Source organism: Schistocerca serialis, chromosome 6 (genome assembly GCF_023864345.2).
Source record: "Schistocerca serialis cubense isolate TAMUIC-IGC-003099 chromosome 6, iqSchSeri2.2, whole genome shotgun sequence".
NCBI classification, from domain to species: domain Eukaryota; kingdom Metazoa; phylum Arthropoda; class Insecta; order Orthoptera; family Acrididae; genus Schistocerca; species Schistocerca serialis.
Window position 1 is genome coordinate 182336082 of NC_064643.1, and position 20007 is coordinate 182356088.

At 40.0% G+C, this 20007-nt stretch overlaps 1 pseudogene; it reads right to left on the bottom strand.

The window, feature by feature from the left end:
• Positions 1 to 16492: 16492 nt before the first annotated feature.
• Positions 16493 to 16610, bottom strand: LOC126485453 (5S ribosomal RNA; annotated as a pseudogene).
• Positions 16611 to 20007: the final 3397 nt, after the last annotated feature.

Here is a 20007-nt window from a genome sequence, read left to right on the forward strand (position 1 = left end):
ATGTTTGTGTGGATGGAATTCAGATGTTGTAAAAACCGTGAAAGCTCTTCTTCACCGTGAGGCCACACTACAAAGGTATCGTCCACGTACCGCCAGAAGACTGTTGGTTTCAACATCGCCGAATCGAGAGCCCTTTCCTCAAAGTCTTCCATATAAAAGTTTGCTACCAGAGGGGACAGAGGACTGCCCATGGCAACACCGTCAAGTTGCTCAAAATATTCATTATTAAATAGAAAGTAAGTAGAGGACAGGGCATGGTGAAACAGCGCCGTTATATCGGCCGTAAACTTATTGCCGATAAGTGACAATGAATCCAAAAGAGGGACCCTCGTGAAGAGTGAAACGACATCGAAACTTACTAACAAGTCCGAATCCTTCAGCTGTAGTGTTCTCAGTCTATTGATAAAGTCCGCAGAGTTGCGAATATGGTGCGTACATTTGCCAACAAAAGGTCTCAGTAGCGAAGCCAAATGACTAGATAAATCATATGTTGGAGCACCGACATTGCTCACTATGGGGCGTAAGGGCACATTATCCTTATGGATCTTTGGAAGACCATAAAATCTCGGTGGAACAGAACTGTGAGGTCTCAATCTTTTCACAACTTCTTGCGGCAGAGAAGAGGAGTTTAGCAACTCTGACGTTTTCCTTTCTACTTTCCGAGTAGGGTCTTTATCAAGCTTCCCGTACGTTGTCTCACTCAGCAAACTATATATCTTCTGATCATACATATCACGTGGCAGCAGCACAGTAGCATTCCCCTTATCCGCCGGAAGGACCACCGTCTGAGGATCTTCTCGTAACTTGCGCAGCGCAGCCCTTTCCATTGAAGAAATGTTGCTCTTCTGAGGCTGAGTTCTCGTAAGCGCGCGACATGTTTCCCGCCTGATTTCTTCTGCTGCTTCACTGGATAGAGGCCTGACAGCTTCTTCAACAGCACTAATAAAATCTGTTAAAGGTAAGGTCCTAGGTGTCGGTGCGAAGTTCAGACCTTTCCCAAGTACCGACAGTGTCACGTTGTCTAAATCCTTATCCGTGAAATTTACCACAGAGCGTCGAAAAACATCTTCTTGTCGTGACGTTGCTGAGAGTCGGTCGAACTTCGATGATTGTCTTAAAGAATACTCCTGACGGACTCAGTCTGATCTGGCCCATGTTACACCATCGACCCATTCCCAGCAGAGGGAAGGAAGATTAGATGCAATCTCCATATGCAAATAAAACTAAGTGGATGAAATCAAGGTGCTTCTGGATTTCACAGCCTGAACATAACGACCACAGACCTACTATCGACGTACACCCATCCAGGCGATAGTAGCGTCACAGGGCGAGGAATGACTGCTAGTCAGACACACAAACGGTGCATGTAGTATAGACAGCCTGCTGTCCGTTTTTAGAATTGGGAAGGCGCGTGATCTGAGTTTGACAGAGGGGAGATTGAGATGGCTCGGAGGCTCGGCGCGAGCATTTTGGAAACTGCACGACTTGTCGGGTATTCGGGGAGTGCTGTGGTGAGTGTCTTCAACACGTGGCGAAATCAAGGCAGAACGACTTCTAGAAGTCATGGGTTGGGCGGCTACCCCTCATTACAGACGTCGGACGTCGTAGGCTGGGCAGACTGGTAAAACAGTACAGGCGTGCCGGAAATAACTTTAGATTTTAATGCTGGGCAGAGTTGTGCCTGAACTCAGTGCACCGAGCGCTCCTAACAATGGGCCTCTGCAGTCGACGACCCATGGATGTACCAATGTTAACACCACAATATTGGCAACTACATCTGTAATGGGCACGTTATCATCGGCACTGGATGGTGGCACAGTGGCAGGGCGCTGCATTGTCTGATAAATCCCGGAACCTCCTTCATCAACCCGATGGGAGGGCGCGAATAAGTCGTCTTCTAGGGGAATAGCTGCTTTACATTGTACTGCAGGACGTAGACAAAGTGGCGGCGGCTCCAGTATGCTCTGGGGAACATTCACGTAGGCATCATTGGTCCACTGGAGCTCGTGCAAGGCACCATGACAATCAAGGAACTATTGTACGTTGCATGGGGGCTTAATTAAATAGTATGCAAATAATTTTAATTTTTCGTCTCTGACTGTCCGATTACGCAGTCTCGTAACCGGTTGGCCCTGTCTGGTATTTGTACGCAATCTGACTGCATAGAACGCTGGCCGAAGTGGCTGTGCGGTTAAAGGCGCTGCAGTCTGGAACCGCAAGACCGCTACGGTCGCAGGTTCGAATCCTGCCTCGGGCATGGATGTTTGTGATGTCCTTAGGTTAGTTAGGTTTAACTAGTTCTAAGTTCTATGGGACTAATGACCTCAGCAGTTGAGTCCCATAGTGCTCAGAGCCATTTTTGAACTGCATAGAACAACAACAAAGAATGGAACGAAATTTCCGTTAACACAATTAAATAATTAATTAAGTCCCCAGCAACTATGAAAGCTATGAAACAACAAAACACAAGTGTAGCTGTTCTGTGTGTGGAAGTGTGATTCAACGTACACATCTGTCACGGTTCTTCCTTAATAAGACCAGATATTTTAAACATCATTTATACTGAAGTAATTAAAAAAACCAGAAATACTATAATTGCACATAGAAACCAGAAATACAGTCTAATACAAGAACACGAGCCAGATGCTTGGATGACTGAACCTGTAACCAATAGGCATTATTGTTCAAGACATTGAAATAATACAAAAAAAGAGAATTTTTTTACCTTCATATATATTGACGAAAAGCACATTACAGCATCCCTAATCCAACAACATCTGGTGTCTAGCCCATCAAAACAATATGACAACATCTGAACAAGCACTCTCCATGGGAACCTCTCAACAACGACTCACCACTGCTACATCTCAACAAGCACTGCCCACCACGACTTCTCGACAAGAACTGCCAGTGGAGGCGGCTGAATAATACTCTTTGGCGCAATCTCTGGCGCTGTGGCTCAGTGTAGCCACCTTTCATATTCCCCTCCTCCACGGGCCAGAAATTGATGGTATTTTTGCCAGCATTGGTGGTGAAAATACCACCAAATTCGTCCAAAAAAAATACAGACAAAAATAAAAGATAATATTAATAAGTAAATATCACTTCACTAAATAACTTTTGGCTTTGCACTGACCATTCCATAACCTAACATATAAAATACAGTAAGGAATATAAATGCTTTCATACATGTGATTTTACATAATAGTTTACACAAGTACCATTCAATCAATGGCACCAGCAATGTCAAATAGGTGTAGGTAAGAGTCTCATAATATTTCACAAACAGTAAATACACAAAAAATCAGTTTATACAAATATTTACATAAAATGCTTTCCAGAGTTCAATAAACAAGTAGTTGACAGTTCCAGCAGTAGCACCCAGCAATGGTCAACAGGTGCAGACACCAACGAGTGACATTATTTCAGTAGAAACAGTTATAACAGTGGCACCCAGTAATGTTGAACAGGTGCAAACACCAACAGGTGACATCATTTCAGTAGAAGCAGTCCATCAGTGGCACCCAGCATTGTTGAACAGGTGCAGACACCAACAAGTGACATTATCTCAGTAGAAGCAGTCCATCAGTGGCACCCAGCAATGTTGAGCAGGTGCAGACAGCAACAAGTGACATCATTTCAGCATAAGCAGTTCCATCAGTGGCACCCAGCAATGTTAAACAGGTGCAGACAGCAAGAAGTAACATCATTTCAGTAGAAACAGTTCTAACAGTGGCACCCAGTAATGTTGAACAGGTGCAAACACCAACAAGTGACATTATGTCAGTAGAAACAGTTCCATCAGTGGCACCCAGCAATGTTGAGCAGGTGCAGACAGCAACAAGTGACATCATTTCAGTAGAAGCAGTCCATCAGTGGCACCCAGCAATGTTGAGCAGGTGCAGACAGTAACAAGTGACATCATTTCAGTAGAAGCAGTCCATCAGTGGCACCCAGTAATGTTGATCAAGTGCACGTAACAGTCCATAATATTCACTATCACTAATCACACTGTTCATCAGAGTTTAACAGCAGAAATTAAACATTTCCAACTGGCACCCAGCAATGTTGAATAGGTGCAAGCACGAACAACAGTTTGAAGGCACACACAATTGCTTTTACAAAATTATTATCAATGCTCTTACACTAAACATACAAATTATAATAAACACACGAATGATATCAGATAATTGTCATATTAAATATTACAAACACACAAATATCAGTAAACCTATAATATTTATTGGTGTCAGTGCAAGCCACAACAAACAAGTAAAATAATATTTAGGAGATAGGTCGGTACCAATTATTTGGGATTAGGAAGGGGAAACACACAAAACACACTCACTCATCTTTCATCCACATTAAGTACTACTGTGTAATTGAATAGTGTTAACTGTGTAAATGCAATTCTGTCCAAAATTTTATGTTCAACTTGTGTATCAAGTAGTAGTGGCAGCAATGTATAACAGTCAATAATAGTTAGTCAGCGTTGTAGTCATCATGTCAAGACCAATGTTTGCCAAGCCAAATCAAATGTACTGTTGTTGAACAACCGTCAGTGTGCCAAGATACGCAATTACTTCCTCTCTCCAAAATATATATATATATATATATATATATATATATATATATATATATATATATACTGCTTAGTGATTTAACAAAGTGTGTGTGTAGACAATCTTCCTTCTACTTGAGTGTTCTAGTCTGCTATCTTCATCCTCCTTGTTCCATATAAACCAACAAAAAGAATATGCTCCTCACTTACTTTACCTCTTATCCACCAAAACTCCAATAATCATCAACTTCTCACAATCTCAATACCTCTTCAATACGTCGATACATATAAACCTTATTACGAATATCATTTCACTTCCATAACAACTCTTTCCTCTAGTCAGTCTCCTCGAACAAGTACAGATAAAATTCTAGTGCAAACTTCAATTCATTGTCCCATACAATCCGATGACACAATGTCCACACACAACCTCTGTGTAATCCATCTGACCCAAATCTTCTACTCATTATGAATTATAAAATACATTTTGGTTACCTTGTCCATCATTAAATAAAAGAAATGCATACATGACCTCTAACAGCCTTTAGTTTGAATAACTTTCAGTAAGTAAGTACGAGTACGGAGTGTGAATTATAGAAATAATTCACAGTGTGTACACCACTTCAAGAATCATGGCAAAACAGAAGCGAACATGTGGAGTATTTCTTGTGTCAACTATCATTTACTATTTCAATTGCTCACGAAGAATGCAGTGTAATAACTGTCAATGGTCTAAACCTAGTGTTGGTGTGTCATGTCGTTAGTTTCCTTCCTAGTAACATAAATTTATACAGCTTCCATAAAACCTCCAGCTCATGTGACTTCAATGAAGTTTCTTGTACCAATGTCGTTCGTCGAATTATAGCAGTTCATTTTCTTATCTTAAAATATAAGGCACTGAGCGCAATATAAGGCAAAGCAGCAAATATATATCTTACATAATGAACAGGTCATTAGCATCGTATCAGCATAAGCAAATACATGTTCATATGTAATCTTAATAAGTAAACATGAAGGTGCAAGCAGATAAATCACAAAGTGTAACCTACATACATAACCAAATCAGCACAACTAATCATGTGACAGTTATAATTTAAATAAATATGCACAGCAGGCACATAATAAAAAAAATGACATCAGTGAAAAAGCAGTGCAGCCAAGCGATGCATAATATACACAAGTAACAACCCTGTTCATTAATCAATCATTGTCAAAATCAGTTAATGTACGCAAGCACGTCGCTTCACAAGTAAATTCATAGAACATGAAATTTAGCACAAAGTATGAATCACGTAATCGGGAGCAGCAAATTACGTCTAAAGTACGTACCTAAGTGGAAATATGTTACCTGAAAAATAAACTCAATTAATAGTTACCTTTTTAGTTTATTAGTTTCTTCTTCGAAATTACATTCTTCCTGAAAATTTCTCGATAGCAAGTCCTCTTAACGTTGGACACACACAGAATTTACCTGAAGGTCTTAAATATTTTATACAACCGTATCCTGAAAAATACTGAACGTTAATAACATAATTTATCAAGTCACTATAGCTTTATACTGAATTTATTCGGAGAAATTAGACTGTGTATTTGTTTACGGCTGTCAGTGCATTCGCACTGAACGCTCGATCAGCCGTAGGCGCGTGACGTAGGAAGTAATTGTTTGCAGTCAACGACTGCCTTGTGCGGCGCGCAGACTTGACTGTTGCTTTGAGTCTGTGCCGCCGCCGGAACACGGCGCGGTATCCTTGTACTCTCTGCGTGTTTATGTATAACTGTTATTTCTCGAAAGTATGTCGTTGTTGTTGTTGTTGTGGTCTTCAGTCCTGAGACTGGTTTGATGCAGCTCTCCATGCTACTCTATCCTGTGCAAGCTTTTTCATCTCCCAGTACCTTCTGCAACCTACATTCTTCTGAATCTGCTTAGTGTATTCATCTCTTGGTCTCCCTCTACGATTTTTACCATCCACGCTGCCCTCCAATACTAAATTGGTGATCCCTTGATGCCTCAGAACATGTCCTACCAACCGATCCCTTCTTCTGGTCAAGTTGTGCCACAAACTTCTCTTCTCCCCAATCCTATTCAATACTTCCTCATTAGTTACGTGATCTACCCATCTAATCTTCAGCATTCTTCTGTAGCACCACATTTCGAAAGCTTCTATTCTCTTCTTGTCCAAACTATTTATCGTCCATGTTTCACTTCCATACATGGCTACACTCCATACGAATACTTTCAGAAATGACTTCTTGACACTTAAATCTATACTCGATGTTAACAAATTTCTCTTCTTCAGAAACGCTTTCCTTGCCATTGCCAGCCTACATTTTATATCCTCTCTACTTCGACCATCATCAGTTATTTTGCTCCCCAAATAGCAAAACTCCTTTACTACTTTAAGCGCCTCATTTCCTAATCTAATTCCCTCAGCATCACCCGACTTAATTAGACTACATTCCATTATCCTTGTTTTGCTTTTGTTGATGTTCATCTTATATCCTCCTTTCAAGACACTGTCCATTCCATTCAACTGCTCTTCCAAGTCCTTTGCTGTCTCTGACAGAATTACAATGTCATCGGCGAACCTCAAAGTTTTTATTTCTTCTCCATGAATTTTAATACCTACTCCGAATGTTTCTTTTGTTTCCTTTACTGCTTGCTCAATATACAGATTGAACAACATCGGGGAGAGGCTACAACCCTGTCTTACTCCCTTCCCAACCACTGCTTCCCTTTCATGTCCCTCGACTCTTATAACTGCCATCTGGCTTCTATACAAATTGTAAATAGCCTTTCGCTCCCGGTATTTTACCCCTGCCACCTTTAGAATTTGAAAGAGAGTATTCCAGTCAACATTGTCAAAAGCTTTCTCTAAGTCTACAAATGCTAGAAACGTAGGTTTGCCTTTCCTTAATCTTTCTTCTAAGATAAGTCGTAAGGTCAGTATCGCCTCACGTGTTCCAGTGTTTCTACGGAATCCAAACTGATCTTCCCCGAGGTTGGCTTCTACTAGTTTTTCCATTCGTCTGTAAAGAATTCGTGTTAGTATTTTGCAGCTGTGACTTATTAAGCTGATAGTTCGGTAATTTTCACATCTGTCAACACCTGCTTTCTTTGGGATTGGAATTATTATATTCTTCTTGAAGTCTGAGGGTATTTCGCCTGTTTCATACATCTTGCTCACCAGATGGTAGAGTTTTGTCAGGACTGGCTCTCCCACGGCCGTCAGTAGTTCCAATGGAATATTGTCTACTCCTGGGGCCTTGTTTCGACTCAGGTCTTTCAGTGCTCTGTCAAATTCTTCACGCAGTATCGTATCTCCCATTTCATCTTCATCTACATCCTCTTCCATTTCCATAATATTGTCCTCAAGTCCATCGCCCTTGTGTAGACCCTCTATATACTCCTTCCACCTTTCTGCTTTCCCTTCTTTGCTTAGAACTGGGTTTCCATCTGAGCTCTTGATATTCATACAAGTCGTTCTCTTATCTCCAAAAGTCTCTTTAATTTTCCTGTAGGCGGTATCTATCTTACCCCTAGTGAGATAGGCCTCTACATCCTTACATTTGTCCTCTAGCCATCTCTGCTTAGCCATTTTGCACTTCCTGTCGATCTCATTTTTGAGACGTTTGAATTCCTTTTTGCCTGTTTCACTTACTGCATTTTTATATTTTCTCCTTTCATCAATTAAATTCAATATTTCTTCTGTTACCCAAGGATTTCTACTAGCCCTCGTCTTTTTACCTACTTGATCCTCTGCTGCCTTCACTACTTCATCCCTCAAAGCTACCCATTCTTCTTCTACTGTATTTATTTCCCCCATTCCTGTCAATTGCTCCCTTATGCTCTCCCTGAATCTCTGTACAACCTCTGGTTCTTTTAGTTTATCCAGGTCCCATCTCCTTAAATTCCCACCTTTTTGCAGTTTCTTCAGTTTTAATCTACAGGTCATAACCAATAGATTGTGGTCAGAGTCCACATCTGCCCCTGGAAATGTCTTACAATTTAAAACCTGGTTCCTAAATCTCTGTCTTACCATTATATAATCTATCTGATACCTTTTAGTATCTCCAGGGTTCTTCCATGTATACAACCTTCTTTCATGATTCTTAAACCAAGTGTTAGTTATGATTATGTTGTGCTCTGTGCAAAATTCTACCAGGCGGCTTCCTCTTTCATTTCTGTCCCCCAATCCATATTCACCTACTGTGTTTCCTTCTCTCCCTTCTCCTACACTCGAATTCCAGTCACCCATGACTATTAAATTTTCGTCTCCCTTCACAATCTGAATAATTTCTTTTATTTCATCATACATTTCTTCAATTTCTTCATCATCTGCAGAGCTAGTTGGCATATAAACTTGTACTACTGTAGTAGGTGTGGGCTTCGTATCTATCTTGGCCACAATAATGCGTTCACTATGCTGTTTGTAGTAGCTTACCCGCATTCCTATTTTCCTATTCATTATTAAACCTACTCCTGCATTCCCCCTATTTGATTTTGTGTTTATAACCCTGTAGTCACCTGACCAGAAGTCTTGTTCCTCCTGCCACCGAACTTCACTAATTCCCACGTCATTCCACAAAAATTTTAACGTTAGATATATGATGTACTCCCTTAGAGCGTCGAGATTTAAGAGTTTCTACTTCAACAGTGTTATCATGAATAATTTTGCGAACTCTATATGGACCGTTATAAAGCAGAAAAGATTTGCGACACAAGCCTTTTCCTTTGTGAGACAAACGATGAGACTTAATTAACACCTTTTGACCAACTGACAAGGTTTTTAAACGACCAGGACGTTTAGCTGATTTCTCTCTTCCAGCAGCCGCAGATGCAATATTTTGCAGAGCCAGGTTCACAACTTCAGAATGCTGCAGTTTCCGTGAAGGTGGAAAAGGAACGATTTCAGAAATGCGATTTGTCGGTGCTTTATTTTTTAATATCAATATAGGTGGTAAAGAAGTTGAATCATTAGGAAGTTCATTCAGAATGTTTTGAATAATATGAAGATACTGATCCCACGTTCTGTGATTCTGATGACAATAAAGTCGACACAATTTATTTATTTCCTTCATCCATCTCTCTGAAGCGCTAGATTGAGGGTGAAAAAGTGAAATGAAAATTGGTTTAATCTTACGACGCCGTAGAGTACGAAGCCAAATTTTAGAGCAAAACTGTGATCCATTATCTGATATAACTTTATCAATATGACCCACTTCTTTAAGAAAATGTTTGATGAAAGCATTAGATACTGAACGAGCTGTTGCTTTACGTAAAGGTGTAAAACACACATATTTTGATGTCAGTTCCACTCCTACCAAAATGTACGCAAAACCATTAGTAGAACGAACCACTGGACCGAACAAATCGACTGTAGCCATGTCCTTTAATTTCGCTGGAGTGATAGGAAACAACGGTGCTCTGTGAGAAATAGTTGGCGGCTTAGCCTTTTGACATAATTTGCATTTGGCAAGAACAGATCGAATACGTTTTTCCATATTACTGAAGTAGCAATTTTCTCGTAATTTATGAAAGCATTTTCTGGGACCAAAGTGTGCATAACTGAAATGTGTGTACCAAATCAATTTATTAACCCACTCATCAGGAATACCAACTAACCAAACAGAGTTGTCGACCGATTTTCGTTTAAAAAGAACTTTCCAGATAGTTCACAAAAACGAGGTGTGGCCAAATCGTCCAATTTAACAAGGCGTCTAAGAAAATTACAGACACCAAGGTAACTACGAACATCACGTTTTGTGGTAGGAACAGCATAATTACGAATAGCGTCTAGTTTCTCTGGATCAGGAAAAATACCTTCTGTAGAAATAATGTGACAAAGAAATTTCACCTGAGAACGACCAAATTCAGATTTTTCCAAGTTCACTGTAATGCCAACTCTTGCAAAAACACGTAATAATGAATCCAAAATTTTGTTATGCTCACTCCAAGAACGTTTAGCAATAAGAATATCGTCAACATATGAAGTAATATTGTCACGAAGATAAACAGGTAAAATTTCTTTTAAACTACGAATTAATGCTGCAGAAAATATAGTAAGTCCAAACGGTAATTTCCGAAATTGGTAACACTTACCAAAGGCTAAAAAGGCAGTGTATTTTCTACAATCAGGGTGGAGTTCTATTTGCCAAAAATTTGCGCGCATATCAATCGTGGATAAGACTTTAATTCCATGGAAATGTTCAAGAAGTTCATCTAAATTTTGTGGACGGTCAGTTTCAGGAATGATGATATTATTTATCTGCCTGGAATCCAGAACCAAACAAATTGACCCATCCTTTTTAAGAACGACGTGTAATGGGCTGGTATAAGGACTAACTGCTGGCTCAATAATGCCTTGATCTAACATGTACTGAAGTTCACTCTTAACCTTGTCTCTGTACGCCAAAGGAATAGCGTACGTTTTTCCTCGAAATGGTGTGTGTTCTTTTACTTTAAATAAATATTGTAAGCCTTGTATAGTTCCTGTGTGATGACTAAATACTGTAGCATGTGAAGTCAAAATTTGGTGCAGTTCTCTTGCAACGTCACCTGGCACTTCAGCTTTCTTAACCTTTTCTTTAATTAATTCTTCGCTATTAATTATATCATCCATCCCGTCTCTGTATCTATTGTCGTTGTCATGAATGAACACATTGTCGTCATAATACTCAGCGAAAACATCAGAAGTAAGAAAGCTTAAACATTTTGTGTCTGATACAGATTTTATTAAACACTCGAAAAATTTCAAACTTTTCGGCATTCCGGCAACAGTCAAATTCACACTTCCTTCTTTAAAGTTCAAAATTGGCTTATGTGTGTTAAGAAACTCCATACCTAATATAATTTGTGTACTGAGTAATGGAACAATAATAAAATTAGCAGAAAATTCGTATCCTTAACAAATGAAATTTAAGTTGGTCTGTTGTTTGCCTTCCACACTTTTTCGAGAAATAGCGCCTCGAATTGTAGTTTTAGAAACAGGTAACACAGGACAGGCAATAGTTATTACACATATACGAAAAACTGATTCACTAATGACATTCAATGGGCTCCCAGAATCTAAAACTGCAGTGGACTTATTCTTACCCACACATACTTCAATAACAGGATGTAAAAATGCATCTACATTATTTTCCTTTTCGTCTAGCAAAATGTCTCTCATGTCTTCCAGGCGTACGTAGTGTAAAGTCGTAGTGTCATTATTCTCTGAACCGTCCATATTGCTGCCAGAAACCGAAGCTACAAGTCATTGTCGATTGCCTGCGTCACGTCTTCGCGGATCAATTTCTACGATTTGCACTTGTCTCTCGGAATTTCTGTCACGCGGAGGATGCCAATTAGGTCCCTCCTGTCTGTTAGATGTAAATTCTTGGTTGTGTCTGTTATAGAAATCTCTATTTTCCTGTCTATCTGAACGACTACTTCTTGTGTAATTTCGACTGTCACATCTGAAATTACTGTTAGATCTACTACCCTGGTTATTTCTGTTGTAAGAATTTCTATTATTGTATGAATAATTTCTGTCTTGATGATACCGATTACTGTTTCCGTATGATTGATCATTCCGGTAGGAATTACCGTTGTTATGATTGTCTGTGTAATTTCTGTTAGAACGTCCGTTATTGTCATAAGGCTGGTATCTATTGTCCTGTCTGTTACGTCTGTCATTTTCAAAATTACCGCTATAACGTCCGTTCCGATCACTATCCCTTTTCTCTCAAAATCTATTGTAATTACTGTTACTGAAAAAATTACAAGAAGTTCCGTCGTCGTTGTCATACTCAAGTTCTTGTAACAATGTCTTAAAAGTCTCAATATCGTCTTTACATCTTCCGGCTAAAGCAATTTGTCTTATTGATTGTGGCAGCTTAGTTAAACAAATGCGAATTAATTCAGTCGGGCTATAAGGGTTGGACAGGAACTGATTCTTTCGAATCATGTCTTCAAAGTATTCTGCCGGCGTGCGGAACTCAAACTGTTTAAAATTACGCTGCATAATAAGACTATGTTTGACTCTGTCTTGCGTGTTTTCGGACCAATATGCCGATAGAAATGCATGATAAAAATCATTTAAATTATTACAATCTCTAATAAGTGCGCGCATCCGCGTCGCCGGTTCGTTTTCTAAATATCCACACATAAATTTCAGTTTGTGACTTAGTGGCCAATTTGGTGGAAGTGCGTACATAAATTTATCTAACCATGAACATGGATCTATGTCATTCTTAGAATTGCGAAAGACCTTAAATTTCCGAACAGTTAAGAAGTGTTTATAGTCAAAGTTTTCTCCTCGTGGCGACAAAGACCTACCGCGTCTGTCCCTGTCCCAATGTCGATTATTGTCAAGTTCGCGCACCTGGCGCTCTCTTGTTGCTTCTCGTAAATGAAATAAATTACTTTCTTCAAACCCCTCTGCTATCTGTGATTCTAAATTTCTGTCTTTTCCTACGATTTCGCCTTCAATTTGTTTGACTTGCTTCCCTAATGCCTCAAATTCCCTTTTAATGCGTTCATTAAATTTTCCCTGAGTTTCAACATGTTTATTTATGTTCTGGTACTCTTCTGTTTCTGCAAATGGCAATGGAGCTGTATCATCTGAATCTCTGTCCCCATTTAAACTAAGACTTGTCAACTTATCTGCAATCTCCTCAACTCTTTCCGATAAGTCACCTAATTGTTCTTTCTGTTTATTTACGTCTTCTGTAAGTGTCGCGACTCGGGTTTCAGTATTGACACATTTTCCCGATTTATTAAATTGTTTTCAACTCCATTATTCATCATCCTGTTCTCCTGTGTTGGCGAGTTCGCCATGTTAACAATTTCGTCATTCTCACTATTCATCATTTTTGCCTTTTTCATCGATCGCGTGATCATTTACAAAACATACAAAACTCGTCACTATATGAAAATTACACACAATGACACTTTATCACCAACAATATCATTCACACGAAATGCTTCCCTCAAACACGATTAACGAACAATTGAAATCTTCAAAACTGCACAAAATTGTCAAACCCGTATACAAGACAACAAAAATTAAATTCTGCAAAAAATACCATTAGAAGAATGACAATTACCAAATCTACACATGCAATATAGACTACAATTACTAAACTACAAATTACTACAACAATACTACTATTTTTACAATCAGAAGAATTCCAAGGGACGATCCGAAGCAGAGGTCGCCACGTGCATGGGGGCTTAATTAAATAGTATGCAAATAATTTTAATTTTTCGTCTCTGACTGTCCGATTACGCAGTCTCGTAACCGGTTGGCCCTGTCTGGTATTTGTACGCAATCTGACTGCATAGAACAACAACAAAGACTGGAACGAAATTTCCGTTAACACAATTAATTAATTGTTCACACTGTTGTGTTAAGTTATTTATTCTGTCATTTGGTACGGATTCCTCGATTCTCTCAAATATTTCTTCCTTATCGTGTGCACGTTGTAAATTTAACTCTCAAAATTTTTGTACTATCACGCGATCTCTTTCTTCCTGTTCTCTATCCTGTTCCTTTTGTCTGATTTCTTTTGAAATTAATCTATTATTGTGAGCATTCAAAATCGGTTGTACTTCTTCTCTAATTTCGTTCTTTAATTCATCTTTCATGTTTTTGAAACATGTCCCTATTCGTGAATCTAACCGTGTTTCCATTGTTTCCATCTCTGTTTCTAAACGTGTTGCCACTGCTTTTAATTCAGATCCTAACCGTGTTTCCATTTTTCTCATATCAGTTTTAATTGTTCCTATTTGTGAGTCTAACTGTGTTGCCAAAGTTCCCATCTCTGTTTTAAATTCAGATCGAAAATTTAATATTGCACTCATCAACTGCTCCATATTAACTTGTTCGAAATTCTTTTCGCCCCTAACATTTCCCGTAAAACTAACTTCCTTCGTCATAGCAGTAAAGCTGTCTGTGTTCGATACTATCCCAGAATCTTCTGTCGTTAATCTCGTACTCTGAAAATTTTTTGATTGTGAAAAAATTTGAATTGGTTCCGGACTATTTTCCCGATTTATTAAATTGTTTTCAACTCCATTATTCATCATCCTGTTCTCCTGTGTTGGCGAGTTCGCCATGTTAACAATTTCGTCATTCTCACTATTCATCATTTTTGCCTTTTTCATCGATCGCGTGATCATTTACAAAACATACAAAACTCGTCACTATATGAAAATTACACACAATGACACTTTATCACCAACAATATCATTCACACGAAATGCTTCCCTCAAACACGATTAACGAACAATTGAAATCTTCATAATTGCACAAAATTGTCAAACCCGTATACAAGACAACAAAAATTAAATTCTGCAAAAAATACCATTAGAAGAATGACAATTACCAAATCTACACATGCAATATAGACTACAATTACTAAACTACAAATTACTACAACAATACTACTATTTTTACAATCAGAAGAATTCCAAGGGACGATCCGAAGCAGAGGTCGCCACGTGCATGGGGGCTTAATTAAATAGTATGCAAATAATTTTAATTTTTCGTCTCTGACTGTCCGATTACGCAGTCTCGTAACCGGTTGGCCCTGTCTGGTATTTGTACGCAATCTGACTGCATAGAACAACAACAAAGACTGGAACGAAATTTCCGTTAACACAATTAATTAATTAAGTCCCCAGCAACTATGAAAGCTACGAAACAACAAAACACAAGTGTAGCTGTTCTATGTGTGGAAGTGTGTTTCAACATACACATCTGGCACGGTTCTTCCTTAATAATACCAGATATTTTAAACATCATTTATACTGAAGTAATTAAAAAAAAACCAGAAATACTATAATTGCACATAGAAACCAGAAATACAGTCTAATACAAGAACACGAGCCAGATGCTTGGTTGACTGAACCTGTAACCAATAGGCATTATTGTTCAAGACATTGAAATAATACAAAAAAAGAGAATTTTTTTACCTTCATATATACTGACGAAAAGCACATTACAGCATCCCTAATCCAACAACATCTGGTGTCTAGCCCATCAAAACAATATGACAACGTCTGAACAAGCACTCTCCATGGGAACCTCTCAACAACGACTCACCACTGCTACATCTCAACAAGCACTGCCCACCACGACTTCTCGACAAGAACTGCCAGTGGAGGCGGCTGAATAATACTCTTTGGCGCAATCTCTGGCGCTGTGGCTCAGTGTAGCCACCTTTCAACGTGGTTGTAGACTACGTGCATCTAACGGCAGTGGCATTTTTCAACAAGATAATGCGTCATGTCACAAGACCAGGAGATCGATGCAGTGGTTTGAGGACCACCGTGGCGAGTTCCAATTAATACTCTGCCCTCTCCCCCCCCCCCCCCCCCCCAACTCGCCAGATATGAACCCGATCGAACACAGGGATGTGATTTTTACGTAGCGTCAGAGTTGATCGGCCCCCTCCCAGGAATTTACGGGAATTACGTGACGTGTGTGTGTGTGTGTGTGTGTGTGTGTGGCCCCATCTCTCTCTAGCGACCTACCAACACCTCATTGCTTCCCTGCCATGATTCGTCGCCACTGGTATCCGTGCCAAAGGTGGTGGAAATACCGGCTATTAGGTAGGTGGGCATAATGTTCTGGCTGATCAGTGTATGATTGCTCCGAGTATTCTGCCCTTTGATGGTGCATGTCGCTTGTGTGACACATGCTATCAAACGTACAGCAGAGCAAGTTAAGATTTTTATTCCCTAAACACTCTGTCTTCAGGCCACAAGTGACCCATCGGGGCCGTCCGACCGCCGTGTTATCTTCAGATGAGGATACGGATAGGAGGAGCGTGTGGTCAGCACACCGCTCTCCCGGTCGTTATGATGGTTTTCTGTGACCAGATCCGCTAGTATTCGGTCGAGTAGAACCTCAATTGGCATCACGAGGCTGAGTGCACCCCGAAAAACGGCAACAGCGCATGGCAGCGTGGATGGTCACCCATCCAAGTGCCGGCCATACCCGACAGCGCTTAACTTCGGTGATCTGACGGGAACCGGTGTATCCACTGCGGCAAGGCCGTTGCCCCTTTTATTCGCCAAGATAAATAAATTAATCTTCACAGTAAAGAGAGTTTTTGTTAAGGCACCATCAAAGATGTAGACATTCAAAGATCAATTTGCAGATGCCTCTTGCCACCCGAACCTGTTGTTACCCCCTGGGGCAGACAAGAAGATAACTGAAAATCTGCCAGAGGACTCTGCTTTTTTAACGTCAGCAAAACAATTGCTCAAATATCCCTCAGTCCTACAGTACTTGACTTATACAGTATTAGAACCATCTAAACGTGTATGGCAAATATTATTTCGAATTAGAAGGTTCAAGGAGACCTATCTACGAGAACATTTCTTTACTGGAGGAAATTAAAAAGAAAATTAAGAAGCACTAGGTGAAGTGGGAGAAAATACAGACAAAAACAAAAGGTTTTTCAGAAGGACACAGCCTGAAGCACTTACGCGCAGCATCATACATACTTAGCGGAAAATCCAACTCCCCTAATTGCAGCATTCCTATCCATCATGTGCCGAAAGTGAAGTACGCCAGTGTAACATCCGTTGATGTGGAGCGTTCTTTTTCGGCATATAAATTAATACTGACTGACAAGCGCCATAGTTTTTCTCTGGAAAACTTACAAAAGGTTTTAGTTATTTACTGTGAAGCCAGCTATGATCTGAATGTTTGAAACCGCTGTTTTATCCGGTATGTATTGAGTATTCTACGAATTTCAATATATGTCTGTATATGAAGGTTTGGGATCAGTTTCAGCATTAAAGCAGTAAAATGTTGCTGTGTTGTGCAGCTGTGCACATTTCCATTTTCCTTGTTGTTACATAATAATTTGCTCATATGTCAATATTGTTATTTTACCTTTACGTTTAGTTTTTCTGTATAACACTTTTTAGGGCCTGTTTTAGGTTTGATATAGTTTAAATGAGGTAATGAAAGAGCCTATTTTAGGCGCCTAAAATGCACTTTTACGACCTGAAAATCCGTGGTCAAAAAATAACACATGACGGACAAAACAAAGAAGCAGACTAGCAGTGCCAAAGAGGGCATTCCCGGCCAAGGAAGTCTAATAGTACGAAATATCGATCTTAATTAGAAAAAGGAAATTTCTGAGAAGTACCTTCGGAACATAGCATTGTATGTTAATGAATCATGGGCTGTGAAAAATTATAATAGAAGAGAAACTAAGCGTTAGAGGTTTGGTGCTATAAAAGAATATCGAAAATTAGGTGGCGGTACTCTACACTCTCTGCGAAGAAGTATAATGTGGAAAACACTGGCAAGAAGACAGGACAGTACGATGGGACATACATGAAGACATCTGGGAATATTTTAAATAGTACTAGAGGGAGCTGTATAGGTAAAAACATAGGGAAATGCAGTTATAGGAATATGTCGAGCAAATCGTAGAGGACGTAGGGTGCAAGTGCTGCTCTGTGGTGAAGAGGTCAGTTCATTACCAGTCGGAAGGTTGATGACTCAGAAGAAACCCGGACAAGTTCGAGTAAAACTCGCGTTCCGAGCATGCTGTACAAACTTAATTGTTTATGTAGGTTAATAATAATTTCGTGTGCCTCAGTGGCCTGGTGCAATTCTTTCTGTTGGACGCCACTTCGGTGACTGTCTCTAAGCTACCCCAGTTATCCAATTGGAGAAAGGGGACCTACAGTCTAATGTACCATCAGAACCATATGTTGTTTCTGGAAACTTATCACATCTTTGAGAGATGCTAGGTTAAAGCAAAGTATAAAAAAATCCCTGATCCGACCGAGATGTGATCCCGTGATCTGTTTCGAGGTTCACGCTTCACTGGTAGACCCACCACAGGCAAAGGTGGACTGGACGACACGAAACACAATGCATACGTGAGAGATCTGGAACGGCATATTTATAACGAAAAAGCGTACACATTTCACCACATGGGAAAGCAGGACAGCAGACATAAATAACGTTCATGTCCGACACAGGTCTAACTCCCAACGTAAACGTCAATACCGGACTGTCAGTAAGGAATATGCCCTCCTGAGGCCCTGATGCACATTTTTCACATGTTATTCATGGTGGCTACTTAACTGTTTTGGGAGTCCTTGGGAGATATTGCCCCTCTCCTCTTTCAGCGTGGTTTTCAGTTGTTGCACGGTTCGAGGAGGGGGTGTCCGTAGAGAAACACGACTACCAAAAGCATCCCAGGCATGCTCTGTGGGGTTTACGTCCAAAGAGTACCTAGGCCATTTCATACAATCAGTATCTTAAATTTCCAGTGTGTCTGACGCCTCAGCAGTTCTGTGTGGGTGTCCATTGTCGTCCATAAATAGAAAGTTGGGTGGTCCGTGTATGACCATTGGCACCCTTTCAGATAGCATTTTCACCTTCAGCATCGTTTTTTAATCGAGAGATGACCAGTTTCAAGCAATCCAACTGCTCGTCCCAGATTGTGAGCTATCAAATGATGTCTTGCAGACATATTGTCGTATGACACAGAAAGTCACACTAAATGGTTCCGTAACAACTTTCACCAAGCAGCATACTGTATGAAGCATCGAATGCATACGGAACGTTCTTCGACGCACTTCGCAGCAGTTAGCACGTCCCGGTCTCTAAATTTCCTTTTACTGTCATTGGCTGGGTATCCCGTAGCAACTGTCAGTTGTTCCATAGCAATTGTCGGTTGTTCCGTATCAATTGTCGATAGTTCCATATCAATAGTCAGTTGTTCTGTAGCAATTAGCAGTTCTTCCTTAGCAAGTGTCTGTTGTTCCATAGCAATTGTCAGCCTGTGTAGATATAGTTCATCTATAATTTCAAAATATATGACGTATGTGGCCGTACCTGTTGATTGCATTGACTTATAAGCTTCAATTTTTTACTCCACCCAGGTACTCTAGATCTTAGTACTTGTCATTGATACCTGGAGCCGTTCCTGAGGAGACGGGGTCTTAACAGCCGAACAGACAAAAAGAAAGACAGACAAACAACAATGCGGGTCTATAAGGGTTCCGTTTTTACTGATTGAGGTATGGAAACGTGCAAATATATCAAATGGTTCAAATGGCTCTAAGTACTACGGGACTTAACATCTGAGGTCATCAGTCCCCTAGACTTAGAACTACTTAAACCTAACTAACCTAAGGACACCACACACATCCATGTCCGAGGCAGGATTCGAAGCTGCGACCGTAGCAGCAGCGCGGTTCCGGACAAGAGCCTAGAACCCCTCGGCCACAGCGGCCGGCTTGAAAATAGAATGTCTTCGATATCAGTAGTGAGTTGAGCTTTGTTTGTGTCTAAGTAGTGGGATAGATGGGGAGTAATCAGGTGAACAGAAAGCATCACTCGTGTGAAACTTAGCTTGCTCATTTCTCACATGATGTAGTGAGAAATAAGGATGAAGGCCAACAGGCAGATTCCATATGTGTA